Source organism: Protopterus annectens, chromosome 1.part1, assembly GCF_019279795.1.
Source record: "Protopterus annectens isolate FY-2018-M chromosome 1.part1, PAN1.0, whole genome shotgun sequence".
Lineage (NCBI taxonomy): Eukaryota > Metazoa > Chordata > Ceratodontiformes > Protopteridae > Protopterus > Protopterus annectens.
The window spans coordinates 227509531-227534691 of NC_056726.1; positions in this window are offsets into that span (position 1 = coordinate 227509531).

Below are 25161 nucleotides of genomic sequence, written 5' to 3' on the forward strand. Positions count from 1 at the left end.
TGAAAAAGTTATTTTCCTGGGAAAGATCCTACCTATCACTTCAGCTTGACAAGTTATGGGGCATAGATTGTTAACCACCTTTATCACACAGAGAGTGGAGAAAATCTACTAACAAAATAAATTTCCTCTCATTATTATCCAGTTTAACCCTTGCACTGTCCTGTTGTTCCTTATTCTTCCAAATCCTATGTGTCCACTCCACCTTACCACCTCCAGTAATGTAGCCTGAGCTCTGTCTTTAACCTTCACAGAATATCCCATACTCAGCAATTTCTTCTTTACTTTGTCAAGCTCTCTTCCTAATTGTAATTCCTCTGACATGTTATTCAAAATTTGTTTCAATTCCTCATAGGATAATGAATCTAATAAATGTGGGAGATGCATGTTATCTTCACACAAAAAAATTATTCACAGCCGTACTTTTCATGCAGGGTCTAAATTGTACCTGGCTATCACTGTCCACATAAAGCTCTATGTCGAGATACTGCATAACTTGCCTATGCAGCCCAAATGTGAAACCCAAAACAAAATAGTTCTTATTCAACTCTTCCATAAATCTCTCAAACTCACTCATATCTCCCTTGCAAATAAAAATCAAATCATCAATGTATCACTTGTAAATAGTTTGTAAATAACTACCTGTTGCAAAAAAGTTTTGAAGTATATTTTCTTTATAAGGAACCACCGGGGTTGCTCCAGCTGCTGTAAGTGCCTGGTCACGTATACTTGCCAAATGGCGCATTTTACTCAGTTATTGATCTAATGAAGGCTGAGTACAGTGGGGCTATAATTTCCTTGGATCTGGATGCCATACCTTTGCCATTAAGTTGTGCCACATAGAAGGACTTCCTTCCCCCTGTGGACACATGACGGTCGCATTTCAGGTAACTACTCTTAGGGGTGTGCTATTGATGTTGTAATTTGCAGGTGTTTTTGGCTTCCAAAAGGGTATGATAATGCATTTTTTGCATTCAGTTTTAGGCCTTGGCCCTGGCACCAGTCATTTATTTGATCTAGATCCTCCTGAAGGATATCTACATCACTGGGGGATTCAATGATTGCCCATAGATTGTAGTTGTCAACAAACTGTATCATCCAGAGGCTTTCCACATTAGCCTTGACTTCATAGAAGTATATTCCAAAGAGGGGTGGTCCCAGTACTGAGCCCTGTGGCACACCACTAGTAACTGGCCTCTTGCTAGCTCTGGATTCACCCACTTTATCCATGTGTCTTGTCCATGAGCCAAATTGGCTATCCATCTGGTAATGTAGGGATTTATGCCCAGTTTTGTGAGTTAATTTATAATAGCTGAGTGTTGAATTGTGTCAAATGCCTTAGCCAGGTCAAGGTAGGTGGTATATATTGTTTTACCCTCATCCATAGCCCTAGTGATGTTTCAAAGAAATCCATCCGATTCAGTAGGCATGATTTGCCCTTAACAATGCCAACTTGGGTCAGGTCCAGTGTTTGGAAGTTTCCTATGTCATTATTTATCGGGTCCATAATTATTCTTTCCATGGCCTTACATATAAGACTAGTCAAACTTATGGATCTGTAATTTCTAGGGTAAGTAGATTGTCACTCTTTGAAGAGGGATGGATGTATCTGTCTCCACTGTACAGGAGCAAAGTCAGTCCAGAGGCTGTGGTTAAATAGAGGTCCTAAAGGGCCTGATAAATCCTGATTTAAGATGTTTACGAGGCATCCTGCCATATCATCATGCCCCATTGAAGCCGTGTTTTTAGGTTTAGAGAGTAAAGTGGCAACCTCCCCTTTGGTGATAATTGGTGTGGGAGTGTTAGAGAGTATTTCTTGGGGAAGAACTGAGGGTGATGGGGAGATGAAATTTGAGCTAAATGGTTAGGGTGAGTACTAATGTGTTTGGCCAAAGCATTATTTAAATTTAATTTTTCATTGGCATACAAGTGTTTGGAAATCCTCTTCTTAAGGGGTCTCTCAGTTTTGCCAATATAAAAGGCATTGCATAAAATACAGGTACTGAGGTAAACCACCCCCTAGAATTACAATTGAATTTACCCATTATATTGTATTTCTTGCCTGAGATGCAAAAAGAGTTTCTAACATTAATATGTTTGCACCACTTACAGGCTTCTCATTTGAACATACCATTATAAGGTAGATATAGGTTTGCAGTCTGATTCTCCAAAAGGCATTTAATGTTTCTACCTGTCCTAAAAACCACTTTTGGATAATCACCAATACATTTACGAATAGTGTGATCCTCAATTAGGAAACACCAATTCTTAACAAGAATAGTTCTTACTGTTAGGGCATCCAAGGAAAATGTTGTGGTGAAGCTCAATTTCTCATTAGTCAAATTTAAAGGATTAATCTCACTTATTCCGGCTGTAGAACTAGGGTTCACCTCTCCATGATTATATGGTGTAGGCACCCTAAGGTCTGTATAAGAATCGTCTGAACCTGTTTCAAGGACCAAAGACTCAGCTATTGCCATATTATTCAGAAGTGGGGTAAACCAACCATTCAACCTTTTCCGGTGAACTTCCTCTATTAGTTCATTCAACCACACACTAGGGTAGCCATGTTTAATAAACATTTCCCTCAGATTGTCACATTCCTCCAAAAAATCAAATTCTAGAGAAACCATTCTAGCCGCCCGGACAAGTTGCCCCTTTAGCACAGCCCTTTTCTGAAATTGGGGGTGGCAACTAGTGTAATGAAGAAAGGCGTTAGAATATGTAGGTTTTCTAAATATTCTAGAAATAAACCAACGATTGGGAACATCTTTAATCAAATTGACATCCAAATAGGATATTTTTTCAGTTTGGAATTCCCAAGTAAATTTCAAGAATTCAGTATACTTAGTTTGTTTGTGTCTTTCGGCTTTTCTTGGTTAGGGGTCGCCACAGCAGAACTCCAGTCCACTGATGATTGGCAGTAGAGTTTTACGTGCTGGCTTGCTGGGCCTGATGCGCAACCTTTAACAAAGGAATGCTCGGTCACGCATGTCGCCACACAGAAGACTCTCTAACTGAGAATCAAACGGGCAACGTCTAACTGTGAGGCGACAATGCTACCGCAGCACCACCACCGCAGTAATATCCTGAATAAACAAATCAGCCGAAAGTTGGTCTCCTTTCCAAAGAATAAAAATATCGTCCAAAAAACGGGTGTACCAGATTGCTTTTTGTTGAAATTCAACATTCTTAAACAAGAAGTGTTTCTACCAAAAGGCCATAACTGTATTAGCAAAGGTACCCCCACATGGTTGTATTTATATGCACTAAATCATTAATATGAGTCCTTACTTAGATTGTACATATTTAAAATGTTGTGAAATAGGTACTTTTAGGTCCTAGGGGGACCTAATATGAAGGACACCTTTAAGGAATTGCTTGATCTCAAATCTAGAAACCAATGGAGGAGACAAATGCAGACAAACAAAAATGGCTACAGGTAAGGTTCAACATAAGAATATGCCAACCCATCACTGAGCAACTCACACAAATAAGAGAGAACCAAAGGAAATTCCACAGAAAGTGGATACAGGTTATGAGCAAGACAACAAACTTAAAAGACACTAAAGGCCCTGAACCTTCAAATGGCTGAAGAAGCTCCCCATCCCATGTCAGAGGCACCCAGATAGAGTTCCTGAGCAGAGACTGGAAGCTGAAACAGAAGTCAGGGGACAGTTGACGGCTCCACCACTGGAGCTCTAACTTGAGACATGAGAGAAGAGGAATTAGAAAGTCTAAAAGATGAAAATGTTGAAACCAAACTGACTTTAGGAACCATGGAAGCTTTCTCATATGGAGTCTGGTCAGAGGAGGCATATTAATGGTGGAAGCCATGTATCCCAGAGCCCTTAAAAACTTTCTAGCTGTAATGGAAGCCAAAGAGGGGATTGGAAGAATGAAATCAGAGTCAAAGCCTTGGAAGAAGGCAAGTATGCCAGCATTACAGTGATATGTAGCCTGCGCCTGACAAAAATATAATCCTGAGAAGGAGTCAGGAAGGATTTTTGTAAGTTCGATGTAACAATAGGCTTTGCCGAAGGCAAACAGTATAGTGAAGCTGTTGAAGCAAAATCTCTGGAGAGGGAGCCTAAATGAGCAGGTCATCCAGATAAAGAAAGATCTGAATTCCCACTCATCCTGCAGAACGCAATTGCAGTATCGAGGCATTTGGTGAAGACCCTTGGGGTGGTAGGGAGGGCAAAGAGCAAAGCAGAGAACTGAAAATACAAGGAAGCAACAGAGAAACATAAAAAGCTTCCTGAAAAGGGGATGAATAGGAATATGGAAATAGGAATACTTGAGATATAGAGAGAGCTGGAAAGCCTGAGGAAGAAGAAGATGAAATAAGGTTTGAAGAGATAGCATTCAAAATGAAGAAAGCTTTGGAAAGGTGTTGATCTGGAAGAGATTCAGAATGGGTCTCCAGTTGCCTTCTTTCCTAAGAACCAGAAACATTCTGGAATAAAACCCCTTCCCTTTATGAGAAGTCAAAACTGCTTGCATGGTTCCTTGAGACAAAGGTTTCTAAAGAACATTCAGAAAAAAAGGGCAACTGTTCCTGAGGGGGTTGAGGAAGTCCAAAAAAGAGGAAAAAGGAATTTCCAAACTATGTAATACCCCTGATGAATGATGGAAAGAAGCCAAGAGTCCTGAGATATCTGCAATGAATTTGAACAGAGAAAGTTGGGGAGAGAGAGGAACGTGGCTGAGGAGGGAGGGAAGAAGACAATCAGACAGAACCTGTCTTATTTGGACAAAGAGGCTTCTGAGCTGAAGAAGTCTGAGCAGACTTAGCAGAACCTTAGGAGGAGGACAAGACCATCTACAGACAAAGGCTGACTTGGTAGGTAATTCCTCTGAAATTTGGGAGCAAGGTAAACAAAAATATGTTTCAATTCCTGCATAACCTTACCATTTTCCTGAAGAGATTTAAAAAGCTCAGCAGCCATAGAACCAAAGAGATTTTTATTGTCAAGAGGAGCATCCATCAGCTTAGCCTTAATATCATCAGGCAGAGGCTGAAGGTAAAGCCAGGAGTGCCTCCTCAACAAAGAACCAAAGGCAGCAGCTCTCGATGAGGCATCAGCTAATGGAATGGAGAGCCACCTGAGAAGAGGATCCTAATAAAGAGATGGTTGAAGCATTCTCTTCAGAATCAGGATGGTCCAAAATAACCTGAAAAGCCTGAATGAGAAGAGCCAGAATATGCCTGGACATATGTGTTTGATCATTGACACTTCTAAAGGCCAGAGTAGCAGCAGTATACACTATCTTACCCAACCTCTCCAGGTTCTGCTATCCCTATCAGAGGAGACCAGCTTAGTAGAAGACAAAAGCTTAGAGGGTTTATTGAGACACACAGAAATAACAGAAGGGTCAGCTGAGGGACATTTCTAAAGAAATTTGCAATCATCAGACACTTTATAAATCCTATCAGTTTTTTTTTTTTTTTTTTAAGGAGCAGGGGGCTGAGAAACTGAAGAAAAGTATCCAAATGGCAGCAAGAACATGAGAAACAGCAGAGGGCCGGGGAGACTCAATTTGTAGGAGTTCATAATACCTCCTTTGAACATCAGAAATGTGCACAAAATCCCACTTTAAAAATCCCCATCATATGGGAAACAGTATCCCCAAAGGAAATCTTATCAAAAGGAGAATCAGGACTAAAATAATCCTCATCCTCTAAACCACAATTCAAGGGAGAGGGAATCTTGGAGAAATAGGCCAAAGATTCCTCATCAGAATCTACTTCCTCATCAGATGAAACCTGCTCCCTAGGCCTCTTGAGAGGAGTGGTTGACCAAGGGGGAGCAGGAACAGAAACTATTTGAGGAGGCTTCAAAGCCATAACAGCATTGAACAAACCCAGTGTAAAATCCTTATCAAGCTGAGGATCCTGAGGAGCAAGAGAAATATGCTTAGCCTTTTCCTTCTTTTTTAAAAGGGATGTCATCCCTATTTTAGGTGGCTCAGGCAATGTCTACACTCAGTAGGGGTAGTGGGAATCTCCTCCATAGCAAGGATTTGCAGAATACCCCTAGGCCATTTGGAAATAATCAGATGTAGTTTCCACTGAGCATCTGAAACAGACATCAGCGGAGCTGCCAGGGATGTGTGATAAGCTGGGTCCATGCTGGTGTCTGAATCAGTCATGGCAGAAGAATCCAGCTGAAAAACTATGTGGTCCTCTGGGACCTCAACAGCCTCAAGACAGACATCCGGTGGAGGTGATACAGTGGAAGAATCTGACCAAACCTTCTTGGTCTTCTTCCTTGTAGACAGCTGACTTTCAGGTTGGGATGATTCTGCCATTACACCTTGAGTCAACTTTAGATGTTGGTTCTCCAGGTAAATGGCCAAAGAGAAGAGCTGACTATGCAAACTTTTCAGGACAAATGCCTGACAAATAGCACAAGATGTATGGTCACGAGAGGCACCTAAGCAAAACAAACACTGCTCGTGACAGTACTTATGGGGAACTTTTCTGTCACACTGACATTTCTTCTTTTTGGATGACATGTAAGCCAGCAACCAGGAAATGGTAAAAAATAAATAAGACCCCCCCCCCCCCAAGAAACACTAGTCTGAAAGTGGCTTGGCAACCAATGAAAAAAAGAGTATTCATACTGATGGCTGAAGATGGCATTCAAACTAATGGCAAAGGAGTTCTGAGGATAGTACATCTGTATATCATCTTTATGGCCTATGCCATGCACTGGGTGCATATGTGTGACATATGACATCCTTATTACAATCTAAGGCTTTGGTACACTGGCCGGACATCAGGCTGCCCTAGGTGTGGGATGTCCACTGTATGGGATACTTCAACAGTAATACATAAGGACTTTACCATATATTATATATTTAGCTCTTTGTATGAAGACTGGGGAATAAACTGTTAACAGTCGTAAGAATAAAACGTAGAATTGCGTTTACTGATCATAAGACTCTTTGTAGACCCAAAAGTGAATGTGGTTAATTTCATCTTAAACTGCTGAAAACAAGCAGGCTATTTTGCAAAAACAAAACAGTTCTGTCACTTTACTACTTGTTTGCATTTATACAGTAAATAAGTCAGTGCAGGTATTGTATAAAAATATACGGGTAACACTGTCAAATGCAGGCTGTTCTTTACAGCCCATAAGTTGCAGTTGCCTGCACATATCTCTTTCCAAAGTGAAGTCTTTTCTGGTTTTAGCAGGTGCAGTTGCTAACACAGTACAAATTTCAAGCCTTTTCCTGAAAGCAACTTATCACCAACACAGCAACTTCAAATGGTTCACTTTTAGGCTTGATGCTATTTGTTTGGAGAGCTAAGACTGTGACATTGGCCTTTATTGGTATGTGTCGGAGACTGCATGCATCAGGGATGGCCATAAAATTCACCCACAGTGATGTGGGAGCTAATGTAAGTCATTGGGTAGGTGTTAATGACCTAACCATTAACTGATTGTCTATATGATATCTTCTTGAAGTGGGAAGGATAATGGCTGGCAGACAGCAGGGGAGAACAAGAATACAAAAATATCTATTTCTAAACCACTGTCATGATCTTTTTCACATTTATGTTCTAGTGTCTGTATTAGGCGCATGTGCTACCCTTTTGAACTCCAAAATATTCACAGGTAAAATTTGGGAGCATGGCTTAACTAAACTCCTTTTAGATAGCAATTGTCTGGGCAATGATTTTCTCCAGAAGATGGTAGATCTGATTTCCAGAAATTTCTAAGGTACTACAAAATTTTTCTCCTTTAAAGTCTGGCCACATGTACCATAAGGATAGATGCAGACAAGTAACCAAAGTCTTTGAGATTGACTGTACTGTCACATATGTTTTTTAAATTAGTTGGCCAAAAACTGGTGAAAAATAAGTTTCTCCAGTGGAAATGATACTTTAATCATAATAGTAAAATAATAATGACAATAATAATAATAATAATAATAATAATAATAATACCGTTTTGTTAATCAGGGAGGTCTACTGAACACACAGTTCCTTTTCAAGTGTGACCTAGGAGCAATGTCTTGTCAAATGATATGCTCATCGTCACAAAGTTGTCAAATGAGTGCTGAGGGATTCAAACCCTGTACCACAAGAACTACAGCTCATACAGTACACCAAGAGTGGAGAAGTGAATAGCCATTAAATCCAAAAGCACATTGAGTTAACTACCATGTCTCTGAATGGAACCCTGTTGTGTAAGATCTGACTACATTAGTGTCCTCGTCATGGCTGAATGGGCAATTCCCCACATGTATAGACATATACAGGCATCCTTGGGCACATGAGCATGCACACACACACTCACAAAACGCAGCAGCAAACAAGCTCTTACAGACATGCTCTCACACCTATACATATATATATATATATATATATATATATATATATATATATATATATATATACTTACACATGGCTTTTACAATGAAAGGAAAGGAAAAAAAAAATGAAAGTGAAAAATAAGATGATTCTGGCAATTTGGAGTTGTCTCAAAGCCAGGCTGAATCCTGGGTTACGGGGTTTGTCTTGAAACCAACACTGAAAGTTTGTTGACTAAAAGAATGACTGATTTAATGTCAGAACTTCATGACATTAATACTAACTTTTAGAGTATAATATTTGTTAGATTATATTAAAAGCTCAGATGAAAGAATGAAAGAAATAGAGCATGCATTCCTTTAAAGTCTGAGGGAGGGAATTATGTAGAGTTCATGGAAGATACGTTTGTAGAATGTACTGGTCTGCTGAGAGTAGAAATACAAAATGAGAGACACCAAGATACTTTTCTCTAACCTTTACTTTAGGCAGTGTTTTCCTAGACCTGCCTAGACTTGAACATAAGGAAAGGATGATATCAAATTTGTGGGTTTCTAGAAAAAAAGGTAATGAAAAAAAGAATGCTGTTTGATTGCAATCATTCAGCTGAAACAAGGCAGATAAAAACAGCTGTTTTAATGCAACGATGTTGTGTGGAAGTGGGCTTTTATATTTAAACTGTTGCATCAAGCCTGCTTCATAGTTAACCTTCCTTGAAGAGTACTCAAATGTTATACAACTGAAGGTTCACAGGTAAAGCTACAGTCACTATTTCATGAAGGCGGGGAATACAAATTGCAGATGGCAAGTACTACAGAAGAAGATTCTAACAAATGAAAATGAAGAAAAGGGATGTCCTCCTAGTCTTTAATACAAGGAAATCGGCATGAGAGAAAGTAGCTTCTGCTGTGAATCAAATATGAAATTATACAGAAATGTCATATTCAAAATCTCCTATTTGGCATCTTTTTTTCTGAAGTAAAAGCCGATACAAAAAGCTCTTGCTGGCTAAGTTTGCAGATGGCTGTAACTAAGAGCAGTCATTGAATCCGCAAGTGACTTAGCCATCCTGCAAGAAGGTTTGTCTCGAATGACTGGTGCAAAATCATGGTCTGAAACTAAATGCCAAAGAATGCATTATTGTATCCTTTAGGACGTCATCTACACCAGGGAATACCCCCTTAAGTACTGACGCTGTTGCTTGGGATGTGGGAACTTATATGGACAGTGGCCTAACTTTTGACCAACATCTGTCTATTGTTATAAGAAAGTCCTGTATTGCACAACTTATAAACAAAGAGATTGGGGCTAGATCTAGGGAGGTCATCATCACCCTTCACTCAGCCCTCATCAGGGCAGTCATTGAATATATTGTCTGCTTTGACATGTATCTGTCCAGACTCATGCAACAACTAGAACACCTGCAGAAATGCCTTACTAAAACAATGCAAGATCAAATAACATGTCCTACATGGAGAGATGCAAAGCCTTGTCACTGTACTTGGTGTCCTACAGACTGCTAAGACGTGAACCTTGTGTGGCATACAAGGCATCCTCCAAACCATCAGTGATGGATTTATTGTACATCAGCAAGTCAAATGGCATCAGAAATACTAGGTCATGGTTTATAAACCTTTTCTGCAACGTCAGCAGAACAGTTTGGCAGTACAGATATATTTCACAGAGGATACTGCTGCTGCTGTGGAACAGATTCTCCATCCACATGAAACTAAGTCCATCCAAACTCTCTATTCATGATGCAGGAAGCCTGTTTGGAGGCTACAGCTAAATAGAAATTCCAGAATGGCCTGATATGAATTCATGTTACCTCACAAATTCATGTTTCATGTGCTACCTCACAAAAAGGCAGCAAGCAGTTAAATGGAAAAGAGCTACCTCACCCTTCCTCAACACTTCCACAGGCACCCCCCAAAGTTCCATTCTAGGCCCCTATTATTCAATATATTCATAAATGATTTCTACCAAGCTATCCCTAACTCCAGACTTATTCAATATCCCAACGATTCCACTATAATCTGTTCCTCCCCTTCCATTACAACTCTCAACAATCTAACACAAGCCACTTTCTCCTCCACTGAGCAGTGGATGCTAGACAATCATCTTGCCCTGAATGCATCCACAACCAAACGTATGCTATTCAACACCTCTGAAACCTCTTCCCTAGACAAATAATCCTTCTTAATTACCAGCAAAAACAATAACCCCCTAGAACTAGTCTCTGACACAAAACTGCTAGGAGTTATTATTGACGACTAACTAAAACAAAACAAGACAAGCATATACAAGCAAATATCAAAAAAAACCATAGAAAACTAGGTATGCTCTAACATCATAGTTGCTTTATCTCTCCCACCACTAGGATTATGCTAGCCAATACATACCTCATCCCACCCCTTTTAGACGGCGTTCCCATCTTAACTACCCTTCATTCTTCCCATACTGCAAAACTCTCATCCTGTTATAACAAGATATCAAAATTTGCTGCTGGTCATAGAGCCTCCTCCCACCACTGTAACACCCTTCACCAACTTAGTTGGCTAGAGCTACCTAACCTCCTCACCTACACCCAGCTCATCCAAGCACACAAACTCATTCACAACCCATCTCTCTGCCCCTCCCTAGCAAACATCTTTGACATGCACAAACCAGATAGATCACTAAGATCTAACTGCCAAAACCTAATTAAAATGCATAAACCTTCACGTGCAGCTGGGAATCACCTGATGTCTTTCTCTCTAGCACGCCTCTGGAACGCCCTCCCTCCCTCTATCCGCACCATCAACAGTCATTCCTTATTCAAAACCTCTCTGCACTCTCACCTTACTTCTGAATGGAAATGCTTTTGCTCTCATCCAACCTAATTTCAGACTATTCTGTTCCCTTAACTCCTCTTAACTCATTACTTGCCAATCACTACCTACTATGGTACTCCATCCAGTGATGTTATTTACCTACAAAAAGATCCCCCACCACAATCTCAAAAAAAAAATGCTTGTATTTTCCAAATGAATGATTCTTCTTGAATAATGTTTTTTTTATTGTATATCTTTTCCTTTTTTGCATTATGTTAACACTTTGAAAAATGGATATGTGTACACATGATAAGTATTTGTACTTGGCTTTACTATGTACTACTATGAATTTTATACTTCCTATGTATCTGTATTTTTTTCTGGAGCTTTTTTCCCTAGGACTCCATCGAAAATGGACTCCTGCAGTCCACTGGACTATCCTGGAAAACAAACAGCAGATAAATAAATAAATAAATAAATAAAATACATATTTTGAAGGCATCCTGGGATACTGTCCAGGTCCACTGATGCAGTGCTCTTAGTGCTAGAGATAGCATTAAGGACCTGTTCCCTAGTGATAGCAGAGGGAGTTATATTTGATGGTATTTCCTGAGGGAAGTTTGAGAGGAAGAGAGGGGTAAAGGTGGAGCTAAATTTGTTAGCCAGTAGGTTTGGTATATATTCTGGCTCATTATAGGTGACTCCATTAACACTGATATCTGCACACAATTTTGTATTGCATTTGAGGTTGTGGACATAGCTAAAGAATACCTTGTGTTTGTTCTTGACTGGGAGACCAAATTTACCTCAAATTTGGTATTGACAGACTTTATTTTTCCCCTGATTTGTTTATTTAGTTTGATGAGAGTACTTTTATACTGCTGGGCACTTCACCTCCTAATTTTTGCCATGTTTTCTTCTTTCTGTTATGCAGCATACTGACATTATGATTCCACCAGAGTGGCTTGTTTTCTGAGTTACTTCTGTACTTCTTCCTGTTGGATACAGTGAATATTCCAGGGTTTGATGGGGTTATATGTTTTATTTTTACTTCAATGGAGACCATTTTGGGGTCTGACCTTACCAGAGAAAAGATTACACTAGGGATGTGCAGTACTCTCCCATATTAATGAGGACCAGATCTAATATGGTTGCACCCTGGTTGGTGTACTGACAATCTGGTCCAGGGAGTTAGTGTTTACAAAATCCATGAATCTCTGTGCCTGTACATTTGGTGTCATATATGATTCCCAGTTAATAGCAGGGTAATTAAAGTCACCCATGAATATGGCATTGGGTTGGACGGAGAGTGGTTCCAATAAGTTTAAATACATGGTATGGGTTTCCTGGGTCCTAGAGTAGGACCTCTAGCTTGCAAGGAAGTGGTATTGGATTTTGCCTACGGTGATTTGAACATGGAGAAGTACAAGTGCACTGTCCTGTTTGACCAGCCTTGAGATGTATTTATTTTTGATGTAAATCATAACACCTTCATGTTTCAGCCTTGTCTGTGTAGTAGCTGGCCTAAATGTGTAGAAGGCATTATAATATAGCACTGTCATTGAGCTCTATGTGGCTTTAAAACAAGTCTCAGAGACTACAGAAATGTCAGGATTCTCTAGCGTGAAGAGAGCTTCTAGGGAGTAGAATTTTATGTTTAGATTCCTAGCATTGAGCAGTAACACCTTTAGAGTTGTTTCTTGGTTTTGATTTGCAATGTTGGAAGCACTTTCAGTTTGGCATTGCCTAAAAAGGCACTATGGACTGATGCAATGTCCTAGCTAATATTTGAAAGCTTAGCTGGGAGAGGTAAAGACCATTGCTGACAAAGCAGAGTAGTCTCTTGACCATCTCCTTTTATGCTGACAAATATTGCACCCCCTTACAATGACACCAGGAACTAAGCCAATTATTAAATCCAATCATATTTTGTTCATACTGTGGCATCATCCTTGGAGAGAGTAAAATGCTGCTCAATGCTAAGCTCATACCAGCATGGGACACATATTCTGAGAGTTCCATGATGTCTCTCTTCATATAGTCTAGGTAGGTACATCTCAGGTCATTTACTCCCACATGGACTATGACTTGAATGCATGCATAATCTGGCTGGTCCTGGTCCCTGATAAACAACTGACCATGACTTTCTCCCTAATCAACCTGGTGAGAGGGACATCAGTGTGTCTCATGATGGAGTCTTCAATGACAAGAATGTTAGATTGTGTGGTGGTTTGCCTTATGGGCTTAGGAACAGAGTCTCCATGAGATGTGGCTGTATGTGTTGATGTGAGTGTTGTTTTGAAAGAATGCATTTGGGGCTGCTGAGGGTATTTGTTATATGTACTTTGTCTAGGAGGTCTTTGGGGTTTAGGAACGTGAAATTTAAGTGCCTCAGCATATGTGGGGCTGTGTCTGCTTTGAATTTTGTGTGATGAGTGCAACGTGTGTGCAAGTGATAACCTTACTGACATTAGCAATGATTTTATGGAAAAGCTTTGCTTCCAGTGGCAATGTATAAATACAGCTCTCACATATCATATCAGTTTGTTTGAGAATTAACTGGTTGTCGGTAAACATGAGACGATTTCTACATTACCTCAGGATGCCCATATCCACCAAGGTGGTAACAGCAATAGTGGGAAAGTTGAAATCCATGGAAATGGACCCTTTTTTTATTCATTAGGCAGTTGGAGTGAAAATATAAAGTAATGTTAGGAGTATCTCATTTGCATCTCTGAGGGCAACGCTTGTCACTGCAAACTAGTCCTGTGTGCAACTAGAAGAATTTTAGTGTTGCTTTTACAGGAAAAATATCAACTCTGTGTGTCTGCATCTATACAGGGAACTGCAAAACATTTTAGGGAAACTAATTAGTAGACCCTGAAGATTTATGGCTGAAGTATTTATGCAGATATTTTGAAAGAAGTAAATCAAAAAGTACTTAATAACTTTGTCAAGAACAATGAAAAGAGGGGAGCTGCCTGAATGACTACTGCCTGGCTACAACTAATGGTGGTCTCACCACAGCTTCACAATGCCTGGATACAATGCTCATTTACTTCTTCTCTCACCAGAATCAAAACAGTAGCCAAATCCCAAGGTGAGAAGCAAACCAGAAGCTATTTGATGATCTACAGTCTTGCCCCAGATGAAGCAAGGGTCTACAGACTAATGGTAGCCTTTTCCTTGTAGATGCCTTAAATAGTAACCAGACCAATCAGGAAGTTCAAAAACAGACTCTCACTGCCCAACCAGAAACAGTCAGGAATCAATGCACTCTGCTCCTTCTCTCAGGAGCAAATATAAGCAGAAATTCACACTTGGCACCTATGAAGCAGTTATAAAGGCTTCCTGGTGATCAGCAGTCTCCAGGAAATTTCCCTATGATCCTTCTCTCACCAGGAGCATAAAAGAAGCATTAACCCCAAAATGACTATTGAGAAGCAGAACATGGGATCTTCAATAATTGAAAGTCTTGGAGTAGATGTTGCAGATTTTAAAGGTAAGATGGGAATAATTAGTACCATTGTACCAACCCCAAGTTAAAGCATTAAGAATGGGGGTGTTGATCCCTCTACTTCTCGTATGCAAAGTGAGATTTACTTCTATCATTTTTATATCATCCTAAATGAGACCTGAACTCAAGATCCCTAGTTTAGGAGACCAATGCCTTATCCACTAGGCCACTGGAGCCTTAAATGTTAAGTTCAAAATCATACTCCACACAGGCAGTGAAGTCAGGATTAAACCCTGGACCTTGTGTCTCTGAGTTGAAGATCTCAGCACCTTTATAATTCTCTACCTTTTAGGGTACATACAAACACAAAAACTCATGTTTGTGGTATCTGTCTAGCAAGTAAACATGATAAACACATTGTAATTCAGTTTCAGCTAACAGCTCTGTTATACCACACAAATGTTGCAGAAAACAATTCACTCTTAGCACGTTTAAGTTGCTGATTTAAGGATCCCCTTTAGAAACCTGAAATCCCACTAACCCGAAATCCAAAAGGCTGAGACAAAAAACCCGACATCCAGGAAGACCGACCGCCCAGAACACTGACAAAACACGAACAGTAAGTAACCATCACCCAACCCATGAACACACTAACTCCGAAGCACACAAGCACCGACCCACGTGGGGGAGGTTGTGCCCCCAACTAAATATACCAACTCTGAGATCACACTACCGTGGATGTAAGGGGCAAAGGTCAGCATGCTGCCCAAATGGTTACTTACCATTAGTGATTCGTTGGTGTTCTGGACAGTTGGTCTTCCTGGATGTCAGGATTTTTGTCTCAGTCTTCTGGGTTCTGGGTAAGTGGGATTTCGGCTTTCTAAAGGGAACCCCCGATTTAATTATATAGTGAACTTCAGATTCCAGTTTAGCATAACACAACATGTCACTTCAACAACCCCATGGATAAATTTCATACAGGAATCTTCCATGGATTTGTATCATTTTTACATTATATAATGACTGCCATGTACATGATCCCTTTCCTTTTTTACTATAGCATGACCAGTTCTTGCTTTTAGCTACTCACCATTAGGGCAAAATATTTCTTCTAATTTGTTATATTATGTAATAGATGTAATATTATATAAATAATGTACCATGTTGTTAACAGATTAAATGCGTCATTTTTTTTGTGGTATACATGTTCTGTCACATGACTTCTGTCTTCCTGATTGAAGACAATATTCAGGATACAGAAGCCTAATTAAATAGATAACTGCAGAAGTAAACTTCAAGGAAATTGCTACAAAAGCTACAGCACTAAGGTAATTCACTGTGGCATCACTTGTTGAGAAAAAAAAAATAGATGATTGCTACTGTACTGACATTCTAGACCGCAATACATCTCAGTGTCTTAAATGCATTAAGACAAATCAGAAGCAGAACTGAAACTAGCTTGATGGCTGTTTGCCCAGTCAAAGGATTCCATATATTCCCCAACACATTTTACAGCTTCAGTTATCCACAAACACTGCAGTTCTGAGTTTATTTTGTTATTAATACAAAAGTAAAATCAATTATCACTGTGCAAAGAAAATGGCAGAATTTTTATAAGACACAACAATCTGCAATCATGCAAGTTTTTTCTTAGCTCACTGTTAGCAGCATAGTCATCCATTAGTGTTGAACAATAGGCATGAATAAATCATAGATATCATTCAGTGTATCTTATTTCACATTATCATTATGCATTCCAGTAACTTCAGTTCTGCATTTGGATACATTCAGCACTGATTAAAATGTTCATTATAAAGTGCTTAAATGTAATTATGTGGATTCATTAAGCCAAGATGCAAGGAAACACAAGTCAAATTCTGCCAATCTGGCATCTTCTCTGTGTAATATGGCATCGTACACACATATTTTGTCCACCCTCATCTGCATATCTATTTCTGATTAGGAGTAACTTTCATGATAGTGCATCATATTATGGGTACAATGAGTCATAGATGAATATGGCTTTGAGAGGCACAAAATATTGCTCTATAAAGCAATCCAACAGTCCATTACCATACTCAAATGTGCAGTATTTTCATTGGCAGGAGCAGCATTTGAAATTTACAGAAAAAAAATGAAATTCCTATTCCACAGCCTGAAATTCTGTGAATTATGCCCACGATTGCTAAATATATTTTTTGTTATTTAGCATACCTCTCAACCTCTAAGAGCAAGAAATATGGACAAAACTATATAAAATGGGGGGGGGGGGGACAAAGGCTCAAAAATAGGGACATTTTTTTAAATATTGCTCTTACAATCTTAGAAAGTTGATAGAACATTTTGCATTAGCATGACTTTTCTGTATGAAGTCTGAAACTCAAAGGGCTGTCATTATTTTCTGACTTCAATCCTCAATTATTTGCTAATGATTTGCCAGAAATCCAAAACATTATGAGGAAGACACCAAAAACATGATGCAAAAATCTGGACATTCTGTGAAAATCTGGACAGGTGAGGGGAATGTCATTTACTGAGGTTCCATTGCCATTTTTTGTGCAATTCATGTATATGCAAAGAGTACAGTTGTGTAACATTGTACTATAAAGGCAGATAGCCATCTCTTCACTGTTGCAGTATTCATTACAGTAGGTATCCTCTGCCAAGGGCAGCCCAATGTCTGTCCAGTATAACAAACCTTTAGGTTGTTTTAAACTATGCTGTGCATCGCATGTATGCTTCTCACGTAGCATAGGGCATAAAGGTGGTGTCTGGATATATCATCCTCAGAACCGAGAGCTCTAGTAGGAATGCTCATCAAAGGAAAGGAAAGAGGTAACCAGTTCATCCAGAAGACAAATGGACCATGGGGAGGAGAGAGGGGGTGAATACTACAATAGTGAAGAGAAGGACATCTACTGTTATGGTAAGATTTTATACAAATGTACTATGTCCTTCCATTTCACTGTTGCGATATCCATTACATTAGGGAGAGTGCCAAAGCACAGGAAGAAGATGGGGTGAGGAAGGACCAGCAGAGCCCTCAAGGAAGCCATGAAGATTGGCCCTAGCAAAACCTGCTCTAGCTCTGGAGATCCCATTCAACTTGTAGTGCTTGGTAAATGTATGCACAGAAGTCCAGGTAGCTGCCTCAAGAATACAGTTAGTATCCAAACCCTTGAAAAAAAAAACACGAGAAGAAGCCACAGCTCTACTAGAATGAGCCTTAACAGAATAAGGAAGGCTCTTACCATGAAAGGAATGAAAAAAAAGAAACAGCTTTTGAGATCCAAGAAGAAACAGTCTGCTTGGACACAGCTAATCCTAAAGACCTAGTATGAAAGGTAACAAAGAGCTGATCAGATTTTGATCAAATTTCCTAATAGTCTTAATCTTATCCAAATAAAATTTGAGTTGTCTGTGCCCATCCAATGTGTGCCGAACCCTCTCACTGGCAGACTTCAGAAAAGGGGAAAATGTGGGCAAATAAATAGACTGATTAAGGGATAATTCAGCTCCAAATAGACCAGCAAGGCAGCACAGAGTTCAATATATTTATTTAATATTGAAGAGTATAACAAACTAGTTTCGGCTAACAGCCTTCTTCAGTGTAAAACAATGTCATCAAGTTCATTTGCATCAACCTTTAAATACATATCAGGAGCCAATCAAATAGATGAGCTCATGAATACTAATAAGTTTTGAAAAATTGCTTGCAAGACAGGTTTAAGGGCACTTGAAATAAATCATATAGTTGTACAATAATAGTGAGTGTGTGCACTCAACTATGGTCCATCCATCACAGGAAAATTAACCATCAGTTAAAATAAAGCCAAACACATTCTAAATGTTCAAACATGTCAATAATACAATATTAGTACATGTTATTTAATTTAATAATCCCATGTGGGTGTACCACTGTGACAAGCCATACAACGATTTTTAGTTAGAGGAGCAAAGAGTCAAAAAATCCATGCTATCTATTGGACTTGCCATATCATAATAGAACATGTATTGAACACATTAGATAGAATATACATGTGTATAAAACTATGTATATTTATGTATACATAAAGAAGTTAATAGTAGGCAAAATCAGTCATGAACATATCATACCCAGTAAATCAAAAATGGTGTTACATCATCCTTGACCTAAGTGCTTTCACCCGGTTTAACAGAAACGTAACAAATAATCCATATCCATCCTAGACACAATAATAGACCACCCAATGAATACGAAATGCCAAAAATATACCTGATGTGTTCCAACAATATGTTTATAATTAAATCCCAATAATATTCCCATATTGTTTAGAGCACCAATACTAATATCAACAGCCTAAACATAAAGGCATACACCTTTCTTTCAAAGGTAATAATGGCTGTTATGTCTCTGATACCTAAATAAAAGTGGCACCACTTGCAAGCCAAAAGAAAAAGATGTAACAAGAAAACTATACTATTTGGTTAAGTTTCAACTTACATGATGCTAACAAGCATAATTGCTCAGTCACCTTTACTAGTAAGTTGTGTACCTTTCCGGGGTGCCCTCACAATAAGGGAAAAAAATATATAAAGGAAAAAGATTTTTTTGGCTGAACATGGACATCGCCCATATCAGACATAATGTCAGATAGGGGTCAGTATGGCTTATTATGTGAACCTTGTTCAATATAAACTAAGATATCTAAACAATCATACTTGGAGGGCACATGAATGAAAAACAAGTAAAATTCCCCACTTAGTGTCCTATTATTGAATGGACTAATGCTGATTCAATATATTCATTACAAATGATCATTTAATCCCGGGTGAAATAAGGCCCCCAATGTGATAATCCAATGTTTCTCTTTCCGATCCAACAGCCCATGCCACCCTTGTTTATTAGTTCTGTCCCCAGAAATACGGTCAATGACCAAAAAGGTGAATCTCGCTTGAGGATGTTTAAGTGTGTGTTGGTATAGTGCACTCGACTCCTTGTGGTTTTGATGTCACTGCGGTGTTCGTTCATTCTTGATCTTAAGGCTCTAGAAGTTTGTCCAACATAGAATCCCCCACAGTAACAAGATGCCAGATACACCACCCAGTCGCTGCTACAGTTTCCAAAGATCTTAATATCAAAAACTTTACTGGTATTGCGACTGGTAAATGCCTTGGATTTTAACATATATTGACAAGACCCACAGTGGCCACAGGGGAATGACCCAATAAGTTCATCACCATAAAGTGTCAGTTGTTTGTGAATAGTTCCCCCACTGGCCATATGTTTAAAATGTGAAAAATAGGAACCTAGGGTCTTACCACGTTTATATGAGAAAAGGCAACGGGGTCCCAAAACACTACGCAGTTTGTCATTGGCCAACAAAATGTTCCAATGTTTATTAATGATGTTTCTAATCATATTGATATTTCTGCTGTATGTAGTGACAAACCTGACACATTTATGGGAAGCTTGGTTTTGTTTTTATTTTTATCCTGATATTGCAATAGATCGTCCCTCACAAGACGATTGGCTCTATTCTGAGCAGAAACAACATCAAATTCATCATATCCCTATTAATAAACCTCTGACTGAGATCCCTACTAGCCAATTGGTATTCCTCCATGTTGGAACTGAGGCGTTTGATACGTATAAATTGGGATATTGGAATACTCCTGATTGTGTGACGGGATGTAAACTTGACGCATGTAATAAGGTGTTATACTGCGGATACTTGCGGAAAACCCTCGTAGACAGAGTATTGTCTGGGTTCCTATATACTGTGACATCCAAAAGTTTATAGAATTTTTATCGGATGTCACAGAAAATTCAATTCCCAGACATTATCTTTTAGATATTCAACAAATTCTTGCAAGTATCCAGCATCAGCCCGCCACACCAACCAGCAGTCGTCCAGATAACGTCTCCACATATCCATTTCCACCTGAAAAATGTTATGTGATAAGTCATAGATCAAGAATTCCTCAACATAGGCCATGAAAGGTCAGCATATATGGGGGCAAAGATGCCCCATAGCTGTTCCTTGAAGCTGCCAATAACATTGGCCCTGGAAGTACAGGACATTCTTATTCAACACATGCTCGGACATACAAATCAAAAGGGTGTTAAATCCCGATGAATAAAGATTTACCCTTTCCAACCAATATTGTAAAGATTGGAGACCGCCCAATGGGGTATACTTGTATATAGTGATTTTACATCCAAGGTACATAAGTACCACTCAGGTTCCAATTGGATTTCCCTAATTAACTGTAGAAACTGTGTGGTATCCTGCAATCTAGATCTAATGTGTCCCAACAAGGGTTTAAGATATTTAGTAAGAAAGGCTGAAAGGGGTTCAGTCAGAGAGCCTATTCCAGATACTATGGGTCTACCGGTGGATTTTCCAAGGACTTGTGAATTTTGGGTAAAAGATATAGTATCTGTTTAGATGGTTCAGACACTTTGAGTGAGTCCAAGCACTTCTTGTTAATAATGCCTTCCTCAAAGGCCAACTGCAAAAAGGCATCTATCTCATCCTTAAATACTGGTGTGGGATCTATAGACATGTGCATATAGCACTTGACATCTGACAATTGAGTTAGCCCTTCATGAATATAGTCCGCAGTGTTCCAAACCACAACTGCACCTCCCTTATCAGCGGGGACAATAACTATTTCCTTATTTTCACACAAGGTATTCAAAGCTATCCTATCATCATCCGATAGATTACTAGCCAGCATAATGTGTCCCATATTTTGGAAATGAATATCCCTCAAAATGGAGTCCATAAAAATAGATACGTGTTTGCTCATAGGGGGTTGAAAGGAAGACTTGCCAAAACGGAAGTCCTCAGATGATTCTGACCTGTCATTCTCAAAAAACAGCCTCAAATTTAGCATCCTACAAAAATCATGCAAATCCTGTACTATGTGATATTCTTGACTAAAGAAAGAAGGAATAAAGTTCAAACCTTTATTCAACAGTGCAACCTGCTCATCCGTTAATATAGTCTTAGATAAATTCAACACATTCTGGGTGATTCCAGATGAATTTCCTATTTCAGGAAATTGTCCAAAAGGCCTTGTAGGGAGACCGGAGTGACCACTCTTTCTGTGCTTTCTGCCACCCGATGTCCCCTACCCTTCTAAAGGGAAGTTTTGTTAGTTCTCTTCCTGTTAGGTGAAGCCCTCTCACCTGGACCCTCAAAATCCGTAAGGGAAGATTCATCACCAGATGTACTATATGAACTATCACCCTTATTTTTAAGAATTGACCGTGGTCTTTTTTGTGCGACTGGGCCCTGTTTTAACCTGATTATTATCCATAAATCTGACCGATCTGCTTAAATCAAATGGTTTCCCCCGTTGATAGTCAGAAAAATCACGGTGAAATTTCTTAATTTTTCGTTCTTTTAAAGTTTTTTCGTGCTCCATCAGTTCTGAGGATAATTTTTTAATATTATCCTGATATTTAGTGGAAGATTCAAACTTTAGAGCCTCTGAACATATATTTTTACTTCTAATATATTTGAATCTACTGTCCTTTCATAATATTGTAACAGTATGTTCACAAATGTCATGGATCCTGTCTGAAGTGCCTCCTGCCAATCATGGTTGAGTTTATCATCTGGCTTCCCAACTAGAGGTTGAGTTCGTATACGTAGACCTCTGGGAGCCATATTCTGGGCCGAATATGCTTTAAATAACTTAAGATGCCAGATGTTTGATCTCAGCGTCTTAAATGCTTTTGTGATTGTGTGAAAAAACATATCACAATCAACCACAGATGTCTTGGCCAAACTGCCTGGATCATTGCTTGGCAATCGATCAATACCAAATACTGCTATATCTTGCCGATCAGCACATAATCCAGAAAGAATGGTGTTAAGATCCATGTTGTACACACTGTTGAAATATATTACTGGTATGGACTGATGGAACACCAAAAATATAATTAGAGGTCAAATATAATGATTATGAAACCCAGTAACATCAAAATGAATGGAAATTTATCCACCAATCTTTGATGATAGGACACAGGGGTGGCAGAAAGCACAAAAAAAGTTGAAAAAAGAGATCAGTATCAGATAGTCCCTAACATAGGTGAAGATCCAATTATAGGATAAAAAGTAAATTAAGGCTGTATGATATAACACTAATGACTTATATATGAGACAAGGTAAACCAACCAACATTGAATGGTTTGTATATTCAATGTTAAAATCAGGGTCCAATAGATCCTGAAAATGAGCCCCAATAGGCCAACCTACCACCTGTAGGTCATAACCATAGTCAAATGTTGTGAACCCACACTACGAGAATTGCTGAACTAGCAATAAGTCAAAAAAAATTTTTTGTATTTCTTGTGGTCCTGTACTTTCAAGACCCTGAACTGTTTTATCAAAAGTATAACCTAAATGGTCGAAAATGTAACAAACAGTAAAGCAACAAGCCAATATAGGATTTATGAAAAACTCTTGAAATAATCAGCCGATATTATTTTTCTCAAATACTATGCTACTAATATCACAGCCAAATTATTTCAATAATTAGTGGATACTCAATTAAGGTATATAGTAGTACCTGTACCAAATATATGGCCAGCGAATACACACACCACAAAACTGAGAATGTCAAAATTCAATTTTTAATAATGCTCAGGGGACCGAGCAGTGGTTCATTTCAAAAAAGGGAATGAGAGCTGACCATTGGTAATGGTTAACAATTGTAGCAATTGAATATATTACAATAATATAGCTGGTATTTCCATCTATGTCTTATATTCCCAACACAAAATTATAGTTTCCAATATGTGAAATGGGAACTGTTATACTATATCAAAACTATTCTATCCAGCTAATAACCAAATATTCAAAGACTACAATAACATCTTTATCCATTTGGGTACTCATAAAATATATGTAATTTTCATACACCAACTGTTCACTAGTAACAACAGAGATTCCTTCCAAAGGAAACAAAATCTGGCACTCGGTGATTACTATCCACAATAACTACTGTATAAAAATTACAATAGTATATCTTGTATCTTCATTCATATCTTGTATACCCAAACACAAATGTTATAGTTCACAATTATCAAAAACTAGACTAAAGTGATATATCACAACCATTCCTGTCCTGCTGATAGACAAATCTTGAAGGGCCACTCTAATATCACCCTTCAAAATTAGTCAATATAAATTTGGTTCATAAACTATGTACTAATAACAATATAGAGGAAACAAAGATTGTGTATTCAATATAGTAAACCAGCTGTTGTAGATATATATCTCTCTCCCCAGTGCCTTAGGCTTAAATGCCTGAACATATGGTTGCAAGTTATCAAATAATAGGCTGTAATGGTATATCACAACTATTCTTGTCCTGTTAATAGACAAATGTTATAGAACCACTCTGATGTCTTCCTTCCAAAAATAATTATTGAAAGTTCCTTTCATGAACTGTGTACTAATAGCAGTGTGGAAAAACAGAGGATTATATATTCATTACAGTAAAAGAAACTGTTATATATATATATCTATAATAGCTTAGGATTTGATACCTAAACATATGATATATACCACATGAACAAAAAAACCCCCAGGTATGTTGTTTAAATTCCAACAGGATATGTTATCAAATCTGGTCCCGAATTGAAATGGTTATTATATAGTACCTCCCTTGACCAAAACAACAGTTGAGAGATCTTGATGTAAATTATTCCCACATTTATAATCTAATTGAATATTAAATTTGTTGTTCCCCTACTCCGTGTCTTATTCCCACATCATAATCCTACAGGCAACCACTTAATAATATTTTCCAATAAAGAGTTCCAATATATAGGATTATGCCAAAAAAAATATTAAACTGTTATATGATATTGATAGGCCCAGCATGTATCACAAACTAGTTTGATAATTATCGGCCTAGTGTACCCAAATATAACAAATATTTATGAGCACATTGCCCATAAACATAGGTCTCCAGTACCAGAGACAGTCACAAATAAAATGATCCCCCAATACAGGTTCGGTACATACAATATGCTCATCTAGCCAAAATTAGTATAGGGGCCATATCACAACACCGAGTTTCCACACCGTTTCATATCCTGCATGTATGCGGTATTCATTTACACTACAACCTCATTTCACCAAGTTAAAGCAGTTTCTGTAACAGTATAGACAAAATGCATAAGCACCATAGAATGTTAGTTGTGATTTAGATAATAATTAAATGTGTCCCTGAATTCTAATAAACCTATAGCCCGCTACCATAGAAGAAATATATATGTTGCTTTTGAACCCTGTATAATCGGCTATATGTTTGTTCAACCAAATGTTACTCATAGGCAAGCAAGCATTTCACTAGACACTGTAATATACACAAATTATTCCCAATGCATTTGTCCTGGATGATTATGTGTATCAGAACTCCATATATAAAGCACGGCCTTCAAACGGTCTCTCAATGACGACACTATCTGTGTGCAAAGTTTTCCAACCCAAATCACTGTGTCGCGTTAATCCCAAAATGTTAAATGCACATAAATTCACTGCCAAGCCCTATAATGTTATTAAACA